At 45.1% G+C, this 22,820-nt stretch overlaps 1 protein-coding gene across 2 annotated transcripts in view; it reads right to left on the bottom strand.

Moving 5' to 3' along the window:
- LOC121569824 (E3 ubiquitin-protein ligase RNF152-like) overlaps window positions 1-22,820 on the bottom strand; it is a 122,139-nt gene that overhangs the window by 81,036 nt on the left and 18,283 nt on the right. Inside the window, exon 1 of one of the 2 annotated variants that reach the window (XM_041881043.2) lies at window positions 13,307-13,411. The exons of the other annotated variant lie outside the window; for it this stretch is intronic. The gene's annotated coding sequence lies outside the window, so the exon portion shown is untranslated. Of the gene's footprint in view, window positions 1-13,306; window positions 13,412-22,820 lie in introns of those variants that run through there. 2 annotated transcript variants of the gene reach the window in all.

Raw genomic sequence — 22,820 nt, 5'->3', positions numbered from 1 at the left:
TTGATTTGTTTAACTCTTTTTTTTTTGGTTACTGCATTATTCCATATGTGTTTTTTTCATAGTTTTGATGTCTTCACTATTATTCTACAATGTAGAAAATAGTATAAATAAAGAAAAACCCTTGAATGAGTAGGTGTCCAAACTTTTGACTGGTACTGTATGTTACCCTTGGCAGCGTTATCAGAAAGCACAGCATTGTTTTTCACTGCTAAGCAGACTATACAGTACTTTACATTTCTGTGTCACCAGAGGATTTTAGCTCCACTGTATTAGTGATTTAAATACTTGGATGGCTCACAACTTCCTCCAGCTAAATCAAGACAAGACCGAGGTACATATTGTTGGAGCCAAAGCACAGAGAGAGAATCTAGCCACACATTTTAATTCATTGACAATAAAGATAAAACACCATGTAAAAAACCTAGGTGTTATTTTAGATTCTGAATTAAATTTCGAATCACACATTAGGAATGTGACCAAAATAAGTTTTTACCACCTAAGGAACATTGCCAAGGTGCGGCAATTTCTCTCTCAGATTGATACAGAGAGACTCATCCATACTTTTATTACATGCAGGCTTGACTACTGTAATGCTCTCCTGTCTCGTCTACCCAAGAAAGCCATTGGTCAATTGCAAAACATACAGAATGCTGCAGCACGGGTACTGACTAAGACCAGATGGAGAGCAAACATTAAATGAGCTCCTGAGTGGCGCAGTGGTCTAAGGCACTGCTTTGCAGTGCTAACTGTGCCACTAGAGATCCTGGTTCGAATCCAGGCTCTGTCGCAGCCGGCCGCGACCGGGAGACTCATGGGTGGCGCACAATTGGCCCAGCGTCGTCCAGGGTAGGGGAGGGAATGGCCGGCAGGGATGTAGCTCAGTTGATAGAGCATGGCGTTTGCAAGGCCAGGGTTGTGGGTTTGATTCCCACGGGGGGCCAGTATAAAAAAAAATAATATATTCACTAACTGTAAGTCGCTCTGGATAAGAGCGTCTGCTAAAATGTAAAATGTAAATGTAAACTGGTTTTAAGATCTTTGCACTGGCTGCCTGTGAGTTTTAGAATACATTTTAATATTCTTCTATTGGTTTTTAAATCAATCCACGATTGTGCACCCCAATAAATGTCAGACATGCTTTTAAGTTATGTACCCAGAAGGTCCCTCAGGTCCCTCAGGTCCTTAACTATCCCAAAGCTTAGGATCAAAAGGCATGGAGAGGCAGACTTTAGTTATTATGCCCCCAGCCTCTGGAATAGCCTGACAGAGAACCTGAGGGGGGCCGAAACTGTGGACATATTTAAAAGAGATCTTACAACTAATATTTTTAGCTTCACTTTTCCTTAGGGTGCTTTTTAGTTGTTCAGTTGGTGTCATTATTTTGTATTTTATCTTGTGTTTGTTGTGTAGTAAATATTTCAGCTTTTATTTTAATTGTTTTGTCATTGTCTTTTCCTGTAAAGCACATTGCGTTGCATTCCATGTATGAAATGTGGCAATGTGGCCTGTTTGTCATTTTGTTAGCAGATTAATCAAATAAAGAAAGATAGGTCAAGTCAATGAGGCATTCTGTCTGTCTGTGTGTGTATTTGAATTAATGAATCAAGAGGATACAACACACACACACACCTACTACAACATACAGCAACAGTCAAGTATGGCATAGCATTAGCCATGTTAGACAGATCCCATACAGAAGCTAACATCTATCGCCTAGATCTTCCGCACCTCTACATTAGTGTGTAAAACAGAGTGAAATACAGTGCGAAATAAATGGAAGACTCCTTCCTTATTACATTCCCATCCCCCCTCACTCTTAGACTTTCTTACACACAGCCATGATCTGGCTGCAACTGCCAAGTACATAAATACGAGTGTGAGCTGAGCACAGGCTAATAGGAAAGACTTCACAGTGTAACACACACACACATCTTCATTGTGGTAGTAAGATAAATTAAAAAGGGGATAAAGAGAGAGTGAAAGCGATGCAGTACACTAAAGTGTGTCTTAACTGACTGAGATGGTTTGAAAATATGAAAGTGTAACAGACTTGGAAAAGCATCCTCTGTGTATAGCTATTGTACAGTGGGGAAAAAAAGTATTTAGTCAGCCACCAAAGATGAGAGAGGCCTGTAATTTTCATCATAGGTACACGTCAACTATGACAGACAAAATGAGGAAAAAAAATCCAGAAAATCACATTGTAGGATTTTTTATGAATTTATTTGCAAATTCTCATTTTGTCTGTCATAGTTGACGTGTACCTATGATGAAAATTACAGGCCTCTCTCATCTTTTTAAGTGGGAGAACTTGCACAATTGGTGGCTGACTAAATACTTTTTTCCCCCACTGTATATCCTTGATTTGACGCTCTGCCTCTTGCTCTCTCCCTCTCTTCCCTCATTCTCCTTGTTGGATCATTGGCAAGGTTTCACTGAGAAGCAGCCCTATGGGAGATCTATGTTGCTACATCCCAAATGGCAACCTATTCCCTACATAGTGCACTACTTTGTCTAGATCCCTATGGGCCCTGATCAAATGTAGTGCACTATGTAGGGAATATGGTGCAACTTGAGACACATCCTCTGTGTCCTTGTGTAACCAGGAAATAAATCCACAATCTGAAGCTCCACAGGCGTTTGCGTTTCGACTCCTCCACCCCCGCAGACTCAACACAGTAGGGCAGCCGTTTCACAAACACACACACTTCCCCTCCCGGGATAACAACTTATTAAAGACTCCCCTAAAGCCCCTTCCCTCCTTTCCAGCCTCCCAGTCTCACCCAGTCAGTCCTACCCAGCAAAAAAAACGACCCTGTTGACTGCAGCTCAACCCAGATCCCACCACAGCAAGGCAATTCTTCAGTAGGGGAAATAACATTCAGATTCAATCCCCGAGTCAAATCTGAAAGTAAAATGAGATGCCTATGGCTAGGCAGGCAGAGAGAGAGCAAAAGAGAGGGATAATAAAATATCCAGCTACCTGGCCAGTGAACAGAGGACAGGAGGGTGAAATGAAACAGAGCCCCACTTACATACCAATTTAAAAATCCCTGCATCATGCATAAACTAGGTTGCATCATGCATAAACTAGGTTACGTCCTAAATGACACCTGTTTCCTACATAGTGCCCTATTTTTGACCAGGGCTCTATGGGCTCTGTTCAAATGTAGTGCACTGTTCAGGGAATAGGGTGCCATTTGGGACAGGCCCCTAACCTCCAGGACGCTATATGCTTAAGTTACCGTACACTACAATCATAACATTAGCACTGTTGGTTGTCGTACTAATGTCTGTTTTCATGACGAGAAATTACCACTCTCTTTGTGCCACATTAAATAATGAAGCTGTGCATGTGAGAGCCAGACAGTAGGCACCCCAAATGGCACCCTATTCCGTATTACTCAGACAGACAGGCAGATGTTTGAATGTAAGTCAGTTGAGGTGTCTGTGTGTCTGGCTGATGATGCTGCTAACTACACAGAGACGGGATGACAACGATCTCAGAGACAGACATGAAGTGTGCCCCAAATGGCACCCTATTCACTTTATAGTGCACTACTTTTGACCAGGTCCCATAGGGAATAGGCTGCCATTTGGGACACATTCGTGATTAGAATCACAGGCTACAATCTAGTAAAATATGTACTGTAGATTATTTCTGACAGAAGGTTGGAAAATAGACAAGTTTCAAGTTGTATTAATCGTATGTACAGGATACGCATTGTATACACCGTACAACGAAATGCTTACTTACAGGTTCCTTCTTGACAATGCAACAACTATAAGAAATAATAAAATAATATGAACATAAAGTAAATGGCAGTAGAATATAACACATGTTTGTTGCGTAAGTATAATACAGGAAGGCACAATTTATAGTCCAATATTTATACATGTTTTGGGGAAGGGGGGATAGGGAGGCCAGTGTTTAAATTGTGCAGTATTTAGCAATAATAATAAGAGTCTGGTAGCAGCAGTTGTGACGTGTGTGTAGCATGAATGTACAGTGGGGTCCGAAATTATTGACAACCTTGATAAAGATTAGCAATAATGACTGTATAAAATAAATAATTCAAATACTGAGCTATATTGTATGCAAAAATAAGAAGGGAAATTATATTATTTTATACTAATACAATTCCTCAAAGCAAGAGATTTTGTTTAACAAGTAATATTGTTATGTATTTTATACAGTCATTACTCATCTTTATCAAGGGAGTCAATCATTTCGAACCCCACTGTATTTGTGTGGGAGTGTGTGTGTCTGTGTGTGGATGAGTGTCTGTGTGGGTTGTGTGTGAGTGAGTGCATGTGTACTAAGGTGCGGAGAGTCAGTACAGGTGGTCAGTCCAGTTCAAGTGTTCAGCAGTCTGATGGCTTGTAAATAGAAACGGTCTCTGAGCCTGTTGGTATCAGACCTCATGCTCCGATACCGTCTGCCCAACAGTAAGGGAGTGAACAGCTCGTGGCTGGGGTGTCTGTGGTCCTTGATGATGCTGCAGGCCTTCCTCAGGCACCGGTTCTAGTACATGTCCTTGATGGGTGGAAGCACGGTCCCTGTGATGTACTAGGCCATCTTCATCTGATTTTGTACGTTTGCCCACTGACAAAGACATGATTATTTTTAATGGTAGGTTTATTTGAACAGTGAGAGACAGGATATCAACAAAAAAAATCCAGAAAAACACATGTCAAAAATGTTATAAATTGATTTGCATTTTAATGAGGGAAATAAGTATTTGACCCCTCTGCAAAACATGACTTAGTACTTGGTGGCAAAAAAACAGGTTTGCACACATCTCAGGAGGGATTTTGTCCCACTCCTCTTTGCAGATCTTCTCCAAGTCATTAAGGTTTCGAGGCTGACGTTTGGCAACTTCTATGGGATTAAGGTCTGGAGACTGGCTAGGCCACTCCAGGACCTTAATGTGCTTCTTCTTGAGCCACTCCTTTGTTGCCTTGGCCATGTGTTTTGGGTCATTGGCATGCTGGAATACCCACCCACGACCCATTTTCAATGCCCTGGCTGAGGGAAGGAGGTTCTCACCCAAGATTTGACGGTTCATAGCCCCGTCCATCGTCTCTTTGATGCGGTGAAGTTGTCCTGTCCCCTTAGCAGAAAAACACCCCCAAAGCATAATGTTTCCACCTCCATGATTGATGGTGGGGATGGTGTTCTTGGGGTCATAGCCAGCATTCCTCCTCCTCCAAACACGGCGAGTTGAGTTGATGCCAAAGAGCTCCATTTTTGTCTCATCTGACCACAACACTTTCACCCAGTTCTCCTCTGAATCATTCAGATGTTCATTGGCAAACTTCAGACGGGCATGTATATGTGCTTTCTTGAGCAGGGGAACCTTGCGGGCGCTGCAGGATTTCAGTCCTTCACGGCGTAGTGTGTTACCAATTGTTTTATTGGTGACTGTGGTCCCAGCTGCCTTGAGATCATTGACAAGATCCTCCGGTGTAGTTCTGGGATGATTCCTCACCGTTCTCATGATCATTGCAACTCCACGAGGTGAGATCTTGCATGGAGCCCCAGGCCGAGGGAGATTGACAGTTATTTTGTGTTTCTTCCATTTGCGAATAATCGCACCAACTGTTGTCACCTTCTCACCAAGCTGCTTGGCGATGGTCTTGTAGCCCATTCCAGCCTTGTGTAGGTCTACAATCTTGTCCCTGACATCCTTGGAGAGCTCTTTGGTCTTGGCCATGGTGGAGAGTTTGGAATCTGATTGATTGATTGCTTCTGTGGACAGGTGTATTGTATACAGGTAACAATCTGAGATTAGGAGCACTCCCTTTAAGAGTGTGCTCCTAATCTCAGCTCGTTACCTGTATAAAAGACACCTGGGAGCCAGAAATCTTTCTGATTGAGAGGGGGTCAAATACTTATTTCCCTCATTAAAATGCAAATCAATTTATAACATTTCTGACATGCGTTTTTCTGTATTTTTGTTGTTGTTATTCTGTCTCTCACTGTTCAAATAAACCTACCATTAAAATTATAGACTGATCATTTCTTTGTCAGTGGGCAAACGTACAAAATCAGCAGGGGATCAAATACTTTTTTCCCTCACTGTACCTCTTCTCTATAGGCTGTCTCCTCATTGTTGGTTATCAGGCCTAAAACCGTGGCGTCATCAGCAAAAAATTATGATTGAGTAGGTGTCGTACAAAGCCACATGGTCGTGGGTGAACAGGGAATACAGCCGAGGGCTGAGGACACACGCCTGGGGGGACACTGTGTTAAGAGTCAATGTGGAGGTGTTGTTGCCAATCCTTACAGCCTGTGGTCTGCCCATCAGGAAGTCCAGGATCCAGTTGCAGAGGTTGGTGTCCAGACCCAGAGCTTTGAGCTTGGTGTCGAGTTTGGAGGGAACAATAAGGGCTGTGTGAATCGCGATGAAAATTGCATCTTCCGTGGATCTATTGGAGCGGTAGGCAAATTGGAGTGGGTCCAGTGTGCCTGGCTTGCTGGCCTTGATGTGGGCCATGACCAGCCTTTTGAAGCACTTCATGATGACCAGGGTGAGAGTGACGGGGCAATAGTCAATCGGGCATGTCACCTTGTTTTTTTTCGGGGGCACTGGGACGATGGTGCTCTCCTTGAAGCAGGTGGGAACTACAGCCTAGGACAGGGACAGGTTGAAGATGTCAGAGAAGATGGCCGCTGCATTTAAGCGTTTTCCTAAAGTCAGCCTCGGACAGCGAAAGCAACCTGGTCGTCCTGAGCAGCGAGAGCCTTCCTGGATGGCTTGGTATTGTCTGCCTCAAAGCGAGCATAGAATGTGTTAAGGTTGTCTGGGAGGGAGGCTTCGGTGGTCACCTCACAGCTGGATTTGCCTTTGTAGTTTGTGATAGTCTGTAGTCCTTGCCACATGCGTCCCAAGTATGGGTTGTCGAACATCGATTCAAGTTTGAGTCTGTATGATTTCGGAGCTTGCCTTGTACGGGTCAGGCGCCACCGATTCATTGGGGTTCGTTCTGCTGACATTGAATGCTGCAGTATGGGCTCTCAGCATGGTATGGATTTCTCCGTACGGAAAATGGAAAAGCTGTCTAGTTGAATAGCAGAGTCGCGTGTATTGTCCGTTAGCAATGTCTCTAAAAACAAAAAGACACAGCGTTCCCTGATGTACCTCTGCGAATTAAGCCCTGCTCGGAGTTCACAAAGCTTATTTTCCAGTGATTGGACATTAGCCATCAGGATACTAGGAAGAGGAGGCTGTGTAGCCCCTTTTCAGACTAGCTTGGAGTCCCCCTTTCCTTCCTCTTCTCCATCGCCGGCCTTGCCTTCGGTCATCTTGGTCAGCAGCAACAGGTAAGCCCGCTGTGCGGGGAACAAAGGAGTGAATGTAGTATTCCAGATCTGGAAGGCTGAAATATGTGTAGCTTCCGATTCATGATCCAGAAGTGTTTGTCGGTCGTAAGAAATTATTGCACAAACATTGAGCAAACAAAGTAATAATTAATGCAAAAATGGCCATAAAAAAAGCAAAGTTGACCAGGAACCGGCAAGATGTGCGCCCTCCTCAGCGCAGCCATCTCAAACTAGAATAGTCACAGTTTATTTTAATCCTCTCTGTTTAATTCAAAAATGCTAAATGGCTGAATCGCGAGAGAAAGAGTCCGTTTATACACTACGATAGATTCTCGAGAGGTATAAAAAAAATACCAGCAGCTAGACGTATTACTGTAATCTAAGACATGTACGAGATGTGGCTTATCATGTCTCATACACCACCTCTGTAGATAGCACATGACAATGTCGCTAGACTTGCCCCCCTCCAGGCAGAATTGTGTTGTTGAGCCAAAGGCTCCTACAGTAAAAATCATAATAGCAGAGCAATGTTTTTGAAACAGCTGAAATGTGTAGACATTTTCCTTATACTGTATTTGAGACTTGTTTTGAGTTTTTACCTGAAATTGCATTAAAACACACACACCAGTAGAAATCAATTTTTTCGAGCTGAAAGACGATAATGATTTCATTCAATAAGTCATTGTTTTAGTCAAAGTATTATATATTTGGCCTTGAAGTTTCAAATCTGAACTGCCCACTTTGAGCAAATCTGTGTGAATGCGGTGTCTTTTCCTATGATATGACAAATTATGGGTTTTATTTGGGTTTTATTTGAATGTTGTTACCACCCACCAGCATGGAATTGTTTATTAATCAGAAACAGCTGCAAAGTTATTCCTCTTTATGACTGAGATGAGCGAAAAAGCCATTGGATAATTTGTCAATTTTCACTTATTTGTTAGCTAGTCTACTAAAAATATTTATATCTGACCATTTTATAATTGGTATAATTGCATGATAACATTTTGCAAACCCGCTCCCCGATCGCCACAAGATGAAAAGTTTTGACCACTAAAGTTTTGCTTCACTACACGCTCCACTGCTTTGATTGGTGTAACATTAGTTAAAAACCACATGTGTCTATCCAGATAATGAAAAGCCATCACGAAAAGAAAATTCAAGAAACGTATAGTTACATGTTATTTGTGGCATCCATGATCATGAGCAAAGTCAATGTAGCCTATCATTTTACTTCCCCTGTGAGAACCATGAGCATGGACTGACTTGGCTTTGCTGTAGCGCAGCCAAAGCTTTCCAGCAGCCTACCCACCAAAGGTTCCACCATGTTCATTACAATGTAGAAAAATGCATATCAGCTATCTTTCAATAGTTATCCATATTACCGGAACTTCATCTTACTCTTATTCTAACTATTCCTATGGTGGATTTTTGGAGATGGCGAAGTCAAAGATAGGCCAGTGGTTTCCATCTGTGGATAAGTTTTCCCTAAATCAATGCTTATGACAAATACAGCTCCAAAACAAGCCATAGAGCCAGCTGGCTAATCTTTTAAACACAGTGCTGTAAAAAAACAAAAACAAAACAGCAACAACAACAGATAACATTAGCTAGCTACACAAGGGTAGCAATATACAGTGGGGAAAAAAAGTATTTAGTCAGCCACCAATTGTGAAAGTTCTCCCACTTAAAAAGATGAGAGAGGCCTGTCATTTTCATCATAGGTACATGTCAACTATGACAGACAAATTGAGAAAAAAATGATTTTTGATGAATTTATTTGCAAATTATGGTGGAAAATAAGTATTTGGTCACCTACAAACAAGCAAGATTTCTGGCTCTCACAGACCTGTAACTTCTTCTTTAAGAGGCTCCTCTGTCCTCCACTCGTTACCTGTTTTAATGGCACCTGTTTGAACTTGTTATCAGTATAAAAGACACCTGTCCTTAACCTCAAACAGTCACACTCCAAACTCCACTATGGCCAAGACCAAAGAGCTGTCAAAGGACACCAGAAACAAAATTCTAGACCTGCACCAGGCTGGGAAGACTGAATCTGCAATAGGTAAGCAGCTTGGTTTGAAGAAATCAACTGTGGGAGCAATTATTAGGAAATGGAAGACATACAAGACCACTGATAATCTCCCTCGACCTGGGGCTCCACGCAAGATCTCACCCCGTGGGGTCAAAATGATCACAAGAACGGTGAGCAAAAATCCCAGAACCGCACGGGGGGGACCTAGTGAATGACCTGCAGAGAGCTGGGACCAAAGTAACAAAGCCTACCATCAGTAACACACTACGCCGCCAGGGACTCAAATCCTGCAGTGCCAGACGTGCCCCCTGCTTAAGCCAGTATATGTCCAGGCCCGTCTGAAGTTTGCTAGAGTGCATTTGGATGATCCAGAAGAGGATTGGGAGAATGTCATATGGTCAGATGAAACCAAAATAGAACTTTTTGGTAAAAACTCAACTTGTCGTGTTTGGAGGACAAAGAATGCTGAGTTGCATCCAAATAACACCATACCTACTGTGAAGCATGGGGGTGGAAACATCATGCTTTGGGGCTGTTTTTCTGCAAAGGGACCAGGACGACTGATCCATGTAAAGGAAAGAATGAATGGGGCCATGTATCATGAGATTTTGAGTGAAAACCTCCTTCCATCAGCAAGGGCATTGAAGATGAAACGTGGCTGGGTCTTTCAGCATAACAATGATCCCAAACACACCGCCCGGGCAACGAAGGAGTGGCTTCGTAAGAAGCATTTCAAGGTCCTGGAGTGGCCTAGCCAGTCTCCAGATCTCAACCACATAGAAAATCTTTGGAGGGAGTTGAAAGTCCGTGTTGCCCAGCGACAGCCCCAAAACATCACTGCTCTAGAGGAGATCTGCATGGAGGAATGGGCCAAAATACCAGCAACAGTGTGTGAAAACCTTGTGAAGACTTACAGAAAACGTTTGACCTGTGTCATTGCCAACAAAGGGTATTGAGAAACTTTTGTTATTGACCAAATACTTATTTTCCACCATAATTTGCAAATAAATTCATTAAAAATCCTACTATGTGATTTTCTGGATTTTTTTTCTCATTTTTTCTGTCATAGTTGACGTGTACCTATGATTAAAATTACAGGCCTCTCTCATCTTTTTAAGTGGGAGAACTTGCACAATTGGTGGCTGACTAAATACTTTTTTCCCCCACTGTATGGATTTGAAAATCATTGGGCTACTATCAAAATATATTGTCAACAGGAAGCAGCAACACCATCATTATTACGTTTTAGGAATATAAGTTGAACTTTCAACATTCATTTCCAGGTAGAATGAAAGGGAAGGCAAGGATGTAATAAAAAATTAATTTAAAAGTAAAACATTTCTTCGCCAGTCAGCTCCTCAGATGCTCATCGAACTTTCCTCAATCTGAATAAGCAGAGACAGAGAGAGAGGGAGAGAGGGAGAGAGCGAGAATAAGCCACACATCTAAGAGGTGGCAAGTGATCTATGGTTGATTAGTCCATTGGCTGAATTTCATCGTCTGGATAATAAAAAGGTAATGAATGGGTCATGTGCTGTGTCAAGTCAATGACTGTACCTAGTAAATTATACTGGATGTGTCCCAAATGGCACCCTATTCCCTTTATAGTGCACTACTTTTGACCAGAGCCAAATGGGTCCTGGTCAAAAGGAGTGAACTATAAAGGGATAAGGGTGTCATTTGGGACACAGTAAATGACACACTTAGGGGTCATATCTCTGTTCTCTGTCTCTACATCATTATATAGTTTGCATAGGGTTAGACATTCACAGCTCAGTGATATTACACTGCAACTCTCAATTTTACTGTGAGCCAGTTTCTCTCTCAAATTCAAATTGCTTTATTTGCCTGAAAAACATTGAGTTAATATTGCCAAAGCATCAATGTTACAACTGCATTGACCCAACACATGACACAACAGAGGCTGGTGAGGGTAAGATGGCTAATAGTAGTGGCTGGAATGAAATTAATGGAACAGTATCAAACCATGCCATTCATTCACCACTGTCACTGCAGTGTCCGAACCTCCCACACACACTGGCTAGTACACTACCTACTAACGTACAGTACGTACACACTCCCAAAACAACAAGGTCTGTTCAGAACAAAACAAAATGTAACAGAAGACCACCTGTGCTGTGAAGCCATGCTGTGCGCTGAAACTGTTCTCTGAAAACAACTGTTAGTGTGGTAATGCATTCTTTCACATTTCAATGTTGTGATGGGTTAGCCACAGCTTACAGTGCAACAAAAATAACCACTACCACTGCTGCAGATGCTAAAATAATCACTGCCACCACAGCAGATGCTACCTCTCTACCTTACCTCATTGTCTTAATGGCTCGCTGGAAGCAGAGTAAATTAATTTGATCTGACAACAATAGACGCATTTGCCGTCGCCATTAATCGCCATTAATCACCATCTGTGTCCCAAATTGCACCCTATTCCCTATGTAGCGTGCTGGTCAAAAGTAGAGCACTACGTAGGGAATATGGTGCCATTTGGGACGCAAGCCCAGTATACAATACATCCAGGAAGCTAGAAATGACAGCAATTATTAACAGGAAGATATGTCTACAACAAGAACACCCCGGAGATGGTGATTGATCGAATATGGAGACATTGCAGCAAAACTAGTAGATGAGACAGAAAGAAAAACAGTATTTATTAAATACCAGGGATCAAGAAAGCCGTCGGAAATGCATTAAATACTTTCATTAAGGATAGATGGCCAAGTCAGTGGGTGAGTACATCCAAAATTGCAACCTATTCCCTATACAGTTCACTACTCTTTTTTGTTTCTCCAAACACCGGCTTCGAGGTCATTATCACTTTTATACAACGGGTTACCAACATATTCAAATAATGATTGACATATTTTCATTAAAAACATTATTTTGATTAATTTATTCATACTATTTCATCCTTCCACAAGATATAGTCCCGACACAAATCTAGGGTTGCTAGAGACGCGACCCAGTCGTTCAGTCTTTTTGTTCTGTATCTACAGTGGCTTGAGAAAGTATTCACCCCCCTTGGCATTTTTCCTATTTTGTTGCCTTACAACCTGGAATTAAAATGGATTTTGGGGGGGTTTGTATCATTTGATTTACACAACATGCCTACCACTTTGAAGATGCAAATTCATTTTTTTTCTGAAACAAACAAGAAATAAGACGAAAAGACAGAAAACTATTTTTTTGTATATATCCATACAAATTATGCCAGCTGCCTGCCTGTCTGTCTCGTCCTGACTCCCGACACGTTCATTACTATGGGACAGCAGGAGACCGAATTTGAATATTGAAACAATGTTGCAAATGTCAGACAGACCGACAGCAAGGTTTATACAAATCTCCACTGTTGAAAACAAAATGTTAGTCTAAAAGAAATGTGAGATAATGTCTAGACGCTTTTTATAGTGGAGATCAAGTTTATAAGTTGCCTGGCTTGGCTGATGAGACAGTGGATTGCGCAGTCAGATGGAACAGAGTAAATAGGCATTTTAACATCATAGATTTAGCCGGTGGCAACTTGTGGAATAGACACCGGCTGGAATGCGGTTTTAACCAATCAGAGACTCAAAGAATCAAACACATACACACCAATATCTGCTCACTAACAGGCTGTTAGACTTTGACTATTACTGTTAACAATGTGCCTAAAGATCAATATCAGCAAAAAGTTGAATAAGTGCCAAAAAGTACACAAAGGAACACATCAACAACAGAACAGTCCCCTGGTCCATTCGGTCTCAATTTGTGTCTCGATTCACAAAACCGGGCGGGTAACCTTCTCCTACTTTGAAACTTCCTTTTTCTCTCCACCTCAATCGAAAAAAAAAATTGTGCTGAGAAAGGAGATTACATAACAGGCTCAAAAATGTTACACCCTGTTTCATTCTGCCCGTTTACCCTACCTCTGCAAAATAAAAGTCACTCACTTTTCAGATGGCATACACCAAGACGTATCCTCATAATACAAGTTCACTGCTGGCACCCCATCAATTGTCAGAGTGAGATATTGAGAGAGAGAAAGAGAGGAGGAACCTAGGAGGAGTGAGGGATTTAGAGAGAGAGCGAGAAAGAGAGTGAGAGAAAGAGTGAGAGATTGAGAGCGAGAGAGAGAGAAAAATATATATATAGAAAGAGAGAGGAGACACATAGGAAGAGAGATTGCGAGACAGAGAGAGAGAGAGAGAGAGAGAAGAGTGACCTAGGAAGAGTGAGAGAGATTAAGAGAGAGAGAGAGAGAGAGAGAGAGAGAGAGAGAGAGAGAGAGAGAGAGAGAGTGTCACGAGTTGCTAAGCCAGAACCCAGAAGCAGACCAGGACAAGGTAAGTTGAAACGAAGGTGAGTGTTTATTTACAAGTTCAAGAGTGATGCTGAATAATCCAGGGAACAGAGCGGGCGGCGTTGATTAGTTGTTGGGGGTGCAGTGGTTGATCCCATCCTGGGTCGGCAGCCGCCGACCACCAGGCAGAGGTTGGATGAAGGTTCCGGACGGGTGACTGCAGATGGAACAAAACGGGGGTAAGTAAGCAACAAACCAACAAGGTGCAAAAACAACAAAACTAACGCTAGGCTCTAAGACTGATACTCTGGTAAACCTACTGTTCATGGCTAACGATCCGGCAGGGAATGGATGTTAGGCCAGAGCCTAAGAAGGGTGATGATCAGGACCAGGTGTGCAGATTGCTGATGGGATGCAGGTGCGGAAATCAAGAGAGCTCCCCGGAGCGTTCCCGAACCCTCGGGAAACTGGAGATCACGAACAGAAAAACTAGTCACCAGACAGGACCCGACTCAGACTGCCGGGATCGTTACAGTACCCCCCCCTCCGACGAACGCCACCGGGCGGACTCCCGGAGCGCCAGGATGGAGGCGGTAGAAGTCACTGATGAGGTCAGCATCTAGGACCTGTCGCCGCGGAATCCAACTCCTCTCTTCAGGACCATACCCCTCCCAGTCCACGAGATACTGGAAACCCCGGCCCCGCCGTCTGGAATCCATGATGCGACGCACCGTGTAGGCAGGACCACCTCCGATCATCCGAGGAGGAGGAGGAGGAGGCGGAGGAGGCAACAGAGGACTGAGGAAAACAGGCTTGAGGCAGGAGACATGAAAGGTGGGATGGACTCTGAGCGTCCTCGGGAGTTTGAGTCGAACTGCCACCGGATTGATCACCTTCTCCACCACAAACGGACCAATGAACTTCGGTAACAACTTCCTAGACTCAGTCCGTAACGGAAGATCCCGTGTGGCCAACCAGACCCTATCTCCGATGGAATAGGTGGGAGCGGGGATCCGGCGACGATTCGCCTGGAGCTGATACCGGTCCGAAACTCTAAGGAGTGCTTTTCTGGCCCGATGCCAGGTCCGGTGGCAACGACGAATATGGACCTGAACAGAAGGCACTGAGAGCTCCTTCTCCTGAGAAGGGAACAAGGGAGGTTGGTAGCCATACAGGCACTGGAAGGGAGACATCCCAGTGGCAGATGTAGGGAGAGTATTGTGGGCATACTCAACCCAAGGCAACTGAGAGACCCAGGAGGTGGGGTTGGAAGAGGCCAGACAGCGTAGCGTGGATTCCATCTTCTGGTTGGCTCTCTCCGCCTGACCATTAGATTGGGGGTGAAAACCAGATGTGAGACTGACTGTAGCTCCAATGGCCAAACAGAAGGACTTCCAGACAGCAGAGGTAAACTGAGGGCCACGGTCGGAAACGATATCACTGGGCAACCCGTGGACCCTGAAAACCTCCCTAACCAGGATCTCGGACGTCTCCGAGGCAGAGGGAAGCTTGGCAATAGGCACAAAGTGGGCGAACTTGCTGAATCTGTCCACGATAGTCAGAACGACCGTGTTCCCCTCAGAAGCGGGCAACCCAGTGACAAAGTCCAGGGCCAGATGCGACCATGGTCGCCGGGGAATAGGAAGGGGGTGAAGTAGTCCAGAGCTGGGCCGATTGGTACTCTTATTCTGCGCACACACTGGACAGGCAGCAACATAACCCCGAGTATCCTCGGCCATGGCAGGCCACCAAAAACGTCTGCGAAGAAACGCCATTGTCCGAGCCACGCCAGGGTGACAAGCCATCTTGCTGGCGTGGGACCATTTGAGGACAGCAGGACCGAACCGACTCAGGCACAAACAACCGACCGGGTGGACCGTTACCGGGACCGGGCTGAGTCCGAAGGGCCGCCAGCACCTCCTCCTCAATCTTCCACATAACTGCTCCCACGACGCAGTTCCGGGGAGAATTGTCTCGGTCTTGGACCCACTCTCCTCCGTCTTGGAGAACATCCGGGACAAGGCGTCCGCCTTGCCGTTCTTAGATCCAGGTCGGAACGTCAGGGAAAACTTGAATCGTCCGAAAAACAACGCCCACCTGGCCTGGCGGGAGTTGAGACGTTTAGCCGATTGCACGTAAGCAAGATTCTTGTGGTCAGTCCAGACAATAAACGGTTGCTCCGCCCCCCTCCAACCAGTGGCGCCACTCCTCCAAGGCAAGTTTCACCGCGAGAAGCTCCCGGTTACCCACATCGTAATTCCTCTCCGCAGGCGAAAGGCGACGAAGTAGTAGGCGCAGGGATGGAGTTTACTGTCCGTGGAGCATCGCTGCGACAGGATGGCGCCAACTCCCACATCAGACGCGTCCACTTCAACGACGAACTGACGGGCCGTGTCCGGTTGAGAGAGAATCGGTGCGTTGGTGAATCGCCTCTTCAAATCCAGAAACGCTCGATCCGCCTCCGGATTCCACTTGAAGGTCCTGATACTGGAAGTCAAGGCAGTTAACGGAGCGGCCACCCGGCTGTAATCCCGGATGAATCTGCGGTAGAAATTCGCAAACCCCAAAAATCTCTGGAGCTGCAATCTCGTACCGGGCTGGGCCCATTCCAGAACCGCTCTAACCTTCTCCTGGTCCATCCGAATCTCTCCCCTGGAGATGATGTACCCGAGAAAGGATGTCGTGTGGGCGTGAAACTCGCACTTCTCGGCCTTCACGAACAGGCGATTCTCCAACAATCGCTGCAGAACCTGCCGGACATGCTGGACGTGGTCGGAAGGTTCCTTCGAGAAGATCAGAATGTCATCCAGGTAAACAAACACAAAGAGACCGATCATATCTCTCAGGACGTCGTTCACCATACTCTGGAATACCGCTGGAGCATTGGTCAGTCAAACGGCATCACCTGATACTCGAAGTGACCCATCGGTGTATTGAAACCCGTCAACCACTCGTCCCCCTCTCTGATCCGGACCATGTGATACGCATTGCGTAGGTCTAGCTTGGTGAACACCGTAGCACCCTGTAAGGAGTCGAAGGCAGAACTCATCAAGGGCAGGGGATACTTGTTCTTGACCGTGATGTCATTCAACCCCCGATAATCAATACGGTCGAAGAGAGCCATCCTTCTTACCCACAAAGAAGAATCCTGCCCCCAGGGGTGATGACGAGGGACGAACGAGACCAGCAGCTAGGGACTCCTTGATGTAGGTCTCCAAAGCCTCACGTTCAGGTCGGGAGATACTGTATAACCTTCCCTTGGGGTAGACAGCTCCAGGGAACAGGTTGATGGCACAATCATATGGTCGGTGGGGAGGGAGTGACAGAGCCTTCTGCTTACTGAAAACTTCCCCCAAATCGTGATATGTCTCGGGAACCAGGGACAAATCTGGGGGTTTAGCCTCAATCACCTGACTGGGAACCGAATGGGGGCAGGCAGTCTTGAGACAGTTAGCATGACAATCAAGGCTCCAACTGCGTTACCTTGCCCGTCACCCAATCGAACGTGGGATTGTGTTCCTTCAGCCAGGGGTATCCAAGGACCAGAGGAACCTGGGAAGACGGCAGAATGAAGAATGAAATCATCTCAGAATGATTCCCCGACAACCGCATCTTAACCGGTTCAGTCCTCATCGTGATACGTGCCAGACTACTGCCGTCCAGAGTGGTAGCTTCAATGGCTTCCGGCAATTGCTCCTTGGAAAGCCCCAGCTGTTCCACCAACTCGGCATCTAGAAAGCTTCCATCGGCACCTGAATCGATAAAAGCGTTAATCGCTAAGCTCTGATTCCTGTTCATAAGGGTAGCCGGGAAACGGGGTCTGACAGAGGTATTGAGAGGTCGAAACTGGCTCGCTAAAAGTCCTCCCAACTTTAGCGAGCCGCGCAGTTTGACGACCCGACTGGAACCTGAGAAGCTGATCGGTTGGACGGAGCCCATTGCTTCTCCCTCCTTCGCTCTCGGACTCGATTATCCACCCGAATAGACAAGGCTACCAAGCTGTCCAGGTCACTAGACTCCGGATAGGAGATCAACTCATCCTTGAGCTGCTCCGACAGACCCTGGTAAAAGGCCGCTTGCAGAGCCTCCTCATTCCACCCACTCTCCACAGCCAACGTCTTGAACTCGATCACGAAGTCGGCCACGCTGCGAGTTCCTTGGCGAAGCGAAAACAGGCGCCTAGCTGCGTCCCTCCCTCGGACGGAATGGTCGAAGAGCTTCCTCATCTCGGCCGTGAACCCCTGGTATGAAGCCATGCAGGGATCCTGTCGTTCCCAAACGGCTGAAGCCCACTCCAGCGCTCGACCACGCAGCAACTCAATCACAAAGGCTATCCTAGCCTTGTCTGTGGCATAAGAGTAGGGCTGTAGATCGAACACTAATCCACACTGCATAAGGAAGGAACGGCATCTTCCCAGCTCCCCCTCATATTTATCCGGTGTCGGAACCTTGGGCTCACGGAAGGACACAGCTTCAGAAGCGGCAGGCGAGATGGGTGAAACCGGTAGTGGATCTTCCACCGGACACTTGCGTTGGTTCTGGACCTCCGTCAGACCGGTAGAAAGGTTCCGAACTGACAACGCGATCTCCTGTAGTACCGTGCTATGATGGCCCAACATCTTCTCCTGCTGGGTAATGGCATGGCGAACAGAGTCCAGGTCCGCTGGGTTCATTACTGGCCGGATCGTTCTGTCACGAGTTGCTAAGCCAGAACCCAGAAGCAGACCAGGACAAGGTAAGTTGAAACGAAGGTGAGTGTTTATTTACAAGTTCAAGAGTGATGCTGAATAATCCAGGGAACAGAGCGGGCGGCGTTGATTAGTTGTTGGGGGTGCAGTGGTTGATCCCATCCTGGGTCGGCAGCCGCCGACCACCAGGCAGAGGTTGGATGAAGGTTCCGGACGGGTGACTGCAGATGGAACAAAACGGGGGTAAGTAAGCAACAAACCAACAAGGTGCAAAAACAACAAAACTAACGCTAGGCTCTAAGACTGATACTCTGGTAAACCTACTGTTCATGGCTAACGATCCGGCAGGGAATGGATGTTAGGCCAGAGCCTAAGAAGGGTGATGATCAGGACCAGGTGTGCAGATTGCTGATGGGATGCAGGTGCGGAAATCAAGAGAGCTCCCCGGAGCGTTCCCGAACCCTCGGGAAACTGGAGATCACGAACAGAAAAACTAGTCACCAGACAGGACCCGACTCAGACTGCCGGGATCGTTACAGAGAGAGAGAGAGAGAGAGAGAGAGAGAGAGAGAGAGAGAGAGAGAGAGAGAGAGAGAAAGAGAGAGAGAGAGAAATAAATGGTCTGAGGTTAAACCACATGAAAACACTAGACACTATGGAACACAAAGCTTTTACTACCTCATCCTGGAATATACCACTGGTTGCCCTCTAGGTTACAGACAGCTGGTAGTAAAATCCACCAAACTACCAGCTGTGAAACATTGAAGAGACTCAGGGGGTATGCTAATTTGGTATAGAGCAGAACAAACCCACTCTATTAAATTAGTCAAAACAGGAATATTTTATATCTGGCTAGAAACTAATAAGGAAATTATTTCAACAGAGAAAAATGTCCTCATGTTTGCTACCTATATCCCCCCAATAGAATCCCCATACGTTAACGATGACAGCTTCTACATCCTCGAGGTGGAGATAACCATTTCCATTCCCAGGGACATGTACTAGTCTGTGGCGACCTAAATGCCAGAACTGGACAAGAACCTGACACTCTTAGCACACAGGGGGACAACCACCTACCTGGAGGTGACAGCATTCCCTCCCAAATATGCCCCCCTAGACACAACTATGACAAAACAACCAACAAAAACAGGTCACAACTCCTGCAGCTCTGTCACACACTGGGTCTGTACATAGTCAATGGTAGGCTTCTAGGGGACTCTTACGGTGGGTACACCTACAGCTCATACCTTTGCAGTAGTACTGTAGATCACAAACCTCAACCCAGAGTCTCTCAGAGAGTCATTCATGTGACACCCCTATCAGATCACAGCAAAATCACACTCTACCTGAACAGAGTAATACTCAATCATGAGGCATCAAAGCAAAAAAAAACTGCATAATATAAAAACATGTTATAGATGGAAGTAAAGTAGTGAAGAAACCAAAAAAAAAAAAAAATGAGGCAACAACAATTTCAATCCCTTTTAGACAACTTCCTGGACAACATGTTTCATTGTAATAGTGAAGGTGTAAACTTGGCAGTAGAAAACCTAAACAGTATATTTGACCTCTGAGCTTCCCTATCCATTCACAACATTTCAAGCAGACAACTTAAGAAAATTAACAACAATGACAAATGGTTTTGTAGTGTATTAAGATTATGACTTTGCTAATGTTTTCAAGTGGAACCTGAGAGGATGTTTATTTAGTGTCAGAGGGAATTGTTTTAGTGTGACGCCCCATAGAAGACAGGGGATTGGACAGTAGAGGGAGCCACCCATATTTTTGTATATCTTATAAGTATAGGCTAGAGACAAAGAACGTTAGAGCAGACATTGTAATTTGGAGGACACTGCTCTCCGGGTGATCATGACATCCGTAAACTTATGCTGAAATCTTGTGATATGAATAAAATGTATGATCAAAGTTCAGTATAAGCGGACTCCTTTGTTTAACAGCAATGATTAGCAACATTGACTCGACACTACAGTTTGATGAACGCAAAAGCATAAGAAAGAAATTGAGAAACCTACCCAAAGAAAAAAACAGAGACCCAGAAAACCGGAGCCTATGCCTTCACTATGATGAATCACTAAAACAGTACAGAAATACACTACGGAAAAAGAAGGAAGAGCGCGTCAGAAATTAGCTCAATGTAATTGAAGAATCCATAGAATCTAACCACTTCTGGGAAAATTGGAACACACTAAACAAACAACAAAACGAAGAGTTATCTATCCAAAACGGAGATGTATGGACAAACCACTTCTCCAATCTTTTTGGCTCTATAAAAAATAACAAACAGCAAAAACATATACATGACCAAATACAAATCTTAAAATCAACTATTAAAGACTACCAGAACCCACAAGATTCTCCAATTACATTGAATGAACTACAGGACAAAATAAAAATCCTCCAACCCAAAAAGGCTTATGGTGGCTATACTCCTCCTCAACTCTGGCACCTTCCCCAATATTTGGAACCAAGGACTGATCACCCCAATCCAACCTTGGGAAAATCCTCTGCATTATCATTAACAGCAGATTCGTATATTTCCTTAGTTAAAACAATGTACTGAGCAAATGTCAAATTGGCTTTTTACCAAATTACCGTACAACAGACCCTGCACACCATAATTGACAAACAAACAAACCAAAACAAAGGCAAATTATTATGTTTTGTTGATTAAAAAAAAGCTTTTGACTCAATTTAGCATGAGGGTCTGCTATACAAATTGATGGAAAGCAGTGTTGGGGGAAAAACATACGACATTATACAATCCATGTACACAAACAACAAGAGAGTGGATAAAATTGGCTAATAAACACCCCTTGACGTTTTCCACATTTTGTTACGTTACTGCCTTATTCTAAAATGGATTACATTTGTTTTATCCCCTCATCAATCTACACACAATACCCAATGATTACAAAGCAAAAACAGGTTTTTAGACATTTTTGCAAATGTATTAAAAATAAAAAACTGAAATATCACATTTACATAAGTATTCAGACCCTTTACTCAGTACTTTGTTGAAGCACCTTTGGCAGTGATTACAGCCTCGAGTCTTCTTGGGTATGACGCTACAAGCTTGGCACACCTGTATTTGGGGAGTTTCTCCCATTCCTCTCTGCACATTCTCTCAAGCTCTGTCAGGTTGGAGGGGGAGCGTCGCTGCACAGCTATTATCAGGTCTCTCCAGAGATGTTCGATCGGGTTCATGTCCGGGCTCTGGCTGGGCCACTCAAGGACATTCAGAGACTTGTCCCGAAGCCACTCCTGCGTTGTCTTGGCTGAGTGCTTAGGGTCTTTGTCCTGTTGGAAGGTGAACCTTCGCCCCAGTCTGAGGTCCCGAGTGCCCTGGAGTAGGTTTTCATCAAGGATCTCTCTGTACTTTGCTCCGTTCATATTTCCCTCGATCCTCACAAGTCTCCCAGTCCCTGCCGCTGAAAAACATCCCCACAGCATGATGCTGCCACCACCAACTGCACCGCCCGCAACCGCAGGACTCTCCAGAGGGTGGTGCAGTCTGCCAAACGCATTTCCGGGGGCGAACTACCCGCCCTCCAAGACACCTACAGCACCGATGTCACAGGAAGGCCAAAAAGATCATCAAGGACATCAACCACCCGAGCCACTGCCTGTTCACCCCGCTATCATCCAGAAGGCGAGGTCAGTACAGGTGCATCAAAGCTGGGACCGAGAGAATGAAAAACAGCTTCTATCACAAGGCCATCAGATTATTAAATAGCCATCACTAGCACATTAGAGGCTGCTGCTGCCTATTGAAATCACTGGCCACTTTAAGAAATGGAACACACTTTAATAAGCTATTCGATATTATAACCGCGATCGATAATCGACAGTACTGTGCAGCCGTCTTCATCGACCTGGCCAAGGCTTTCGACTCTGTCAACCACCGCATTCTTATTGGCAGACTAAATAGCCTTGGTTTCTCAAATGACTGCCTCGCCTGGTTCACCAACTACTTCTCAGATAGAGTTCAATGTGTCAAATCGGAGGGCCTGTTGTCTGGACCTATGGCAGTCTCTATGGGGGTGCCACAGGGTTCAATTCTTGGGCCGACTCTTTTCTCCGTGTATATCAATGATGTCGCTCTTGCTGCTGGTGACTCTCAGATCCACCTCTACGCAGACGACACCATTTTGTATACATCTGGCCCTTCATTGGACACTGTGTTAACAAACCTCCAAACGAGCTTCAATGCCATACAACACTCCTTCCGTGGCCTCCAACTGCTCTTAAATGCTAGTAAAACTAAATGCATGCTCTTCAATCGAACGCTGCTTGCACCCGCCCGCCCGACTAGAATCACTACTGTCAGCGGGTCTGACTTAGAATATGTGGACAACTACAAATACCTAGGTGTCTGGTTAGACCGTAAACTCTCCTTCCAGACTCACATTAAGCATCTCCAATCCAAAGTTAAATCTAGAATCGGCTTCCTATTTC

The sequence above is a fragment of the Coregonus clupeaformis genome, chromosome 7 (assembly GCF_020615455.1).
Source record: "Coregonus clupeaformis isolate EN_2021a chromosome 7, ASM2061545v1, whole genome shotgun sequence".
Taxonomy (NCBI): domain Eukaryota; kingdom Metazoa; phylum Chordata; class Actinopteri; order Salmoniformes; family Salmonidae; genus Coregonus; species Coregonus clupeaformis.
This window is presented reverse-complemented; position numbering and strand designations above follow the sequence as displayed.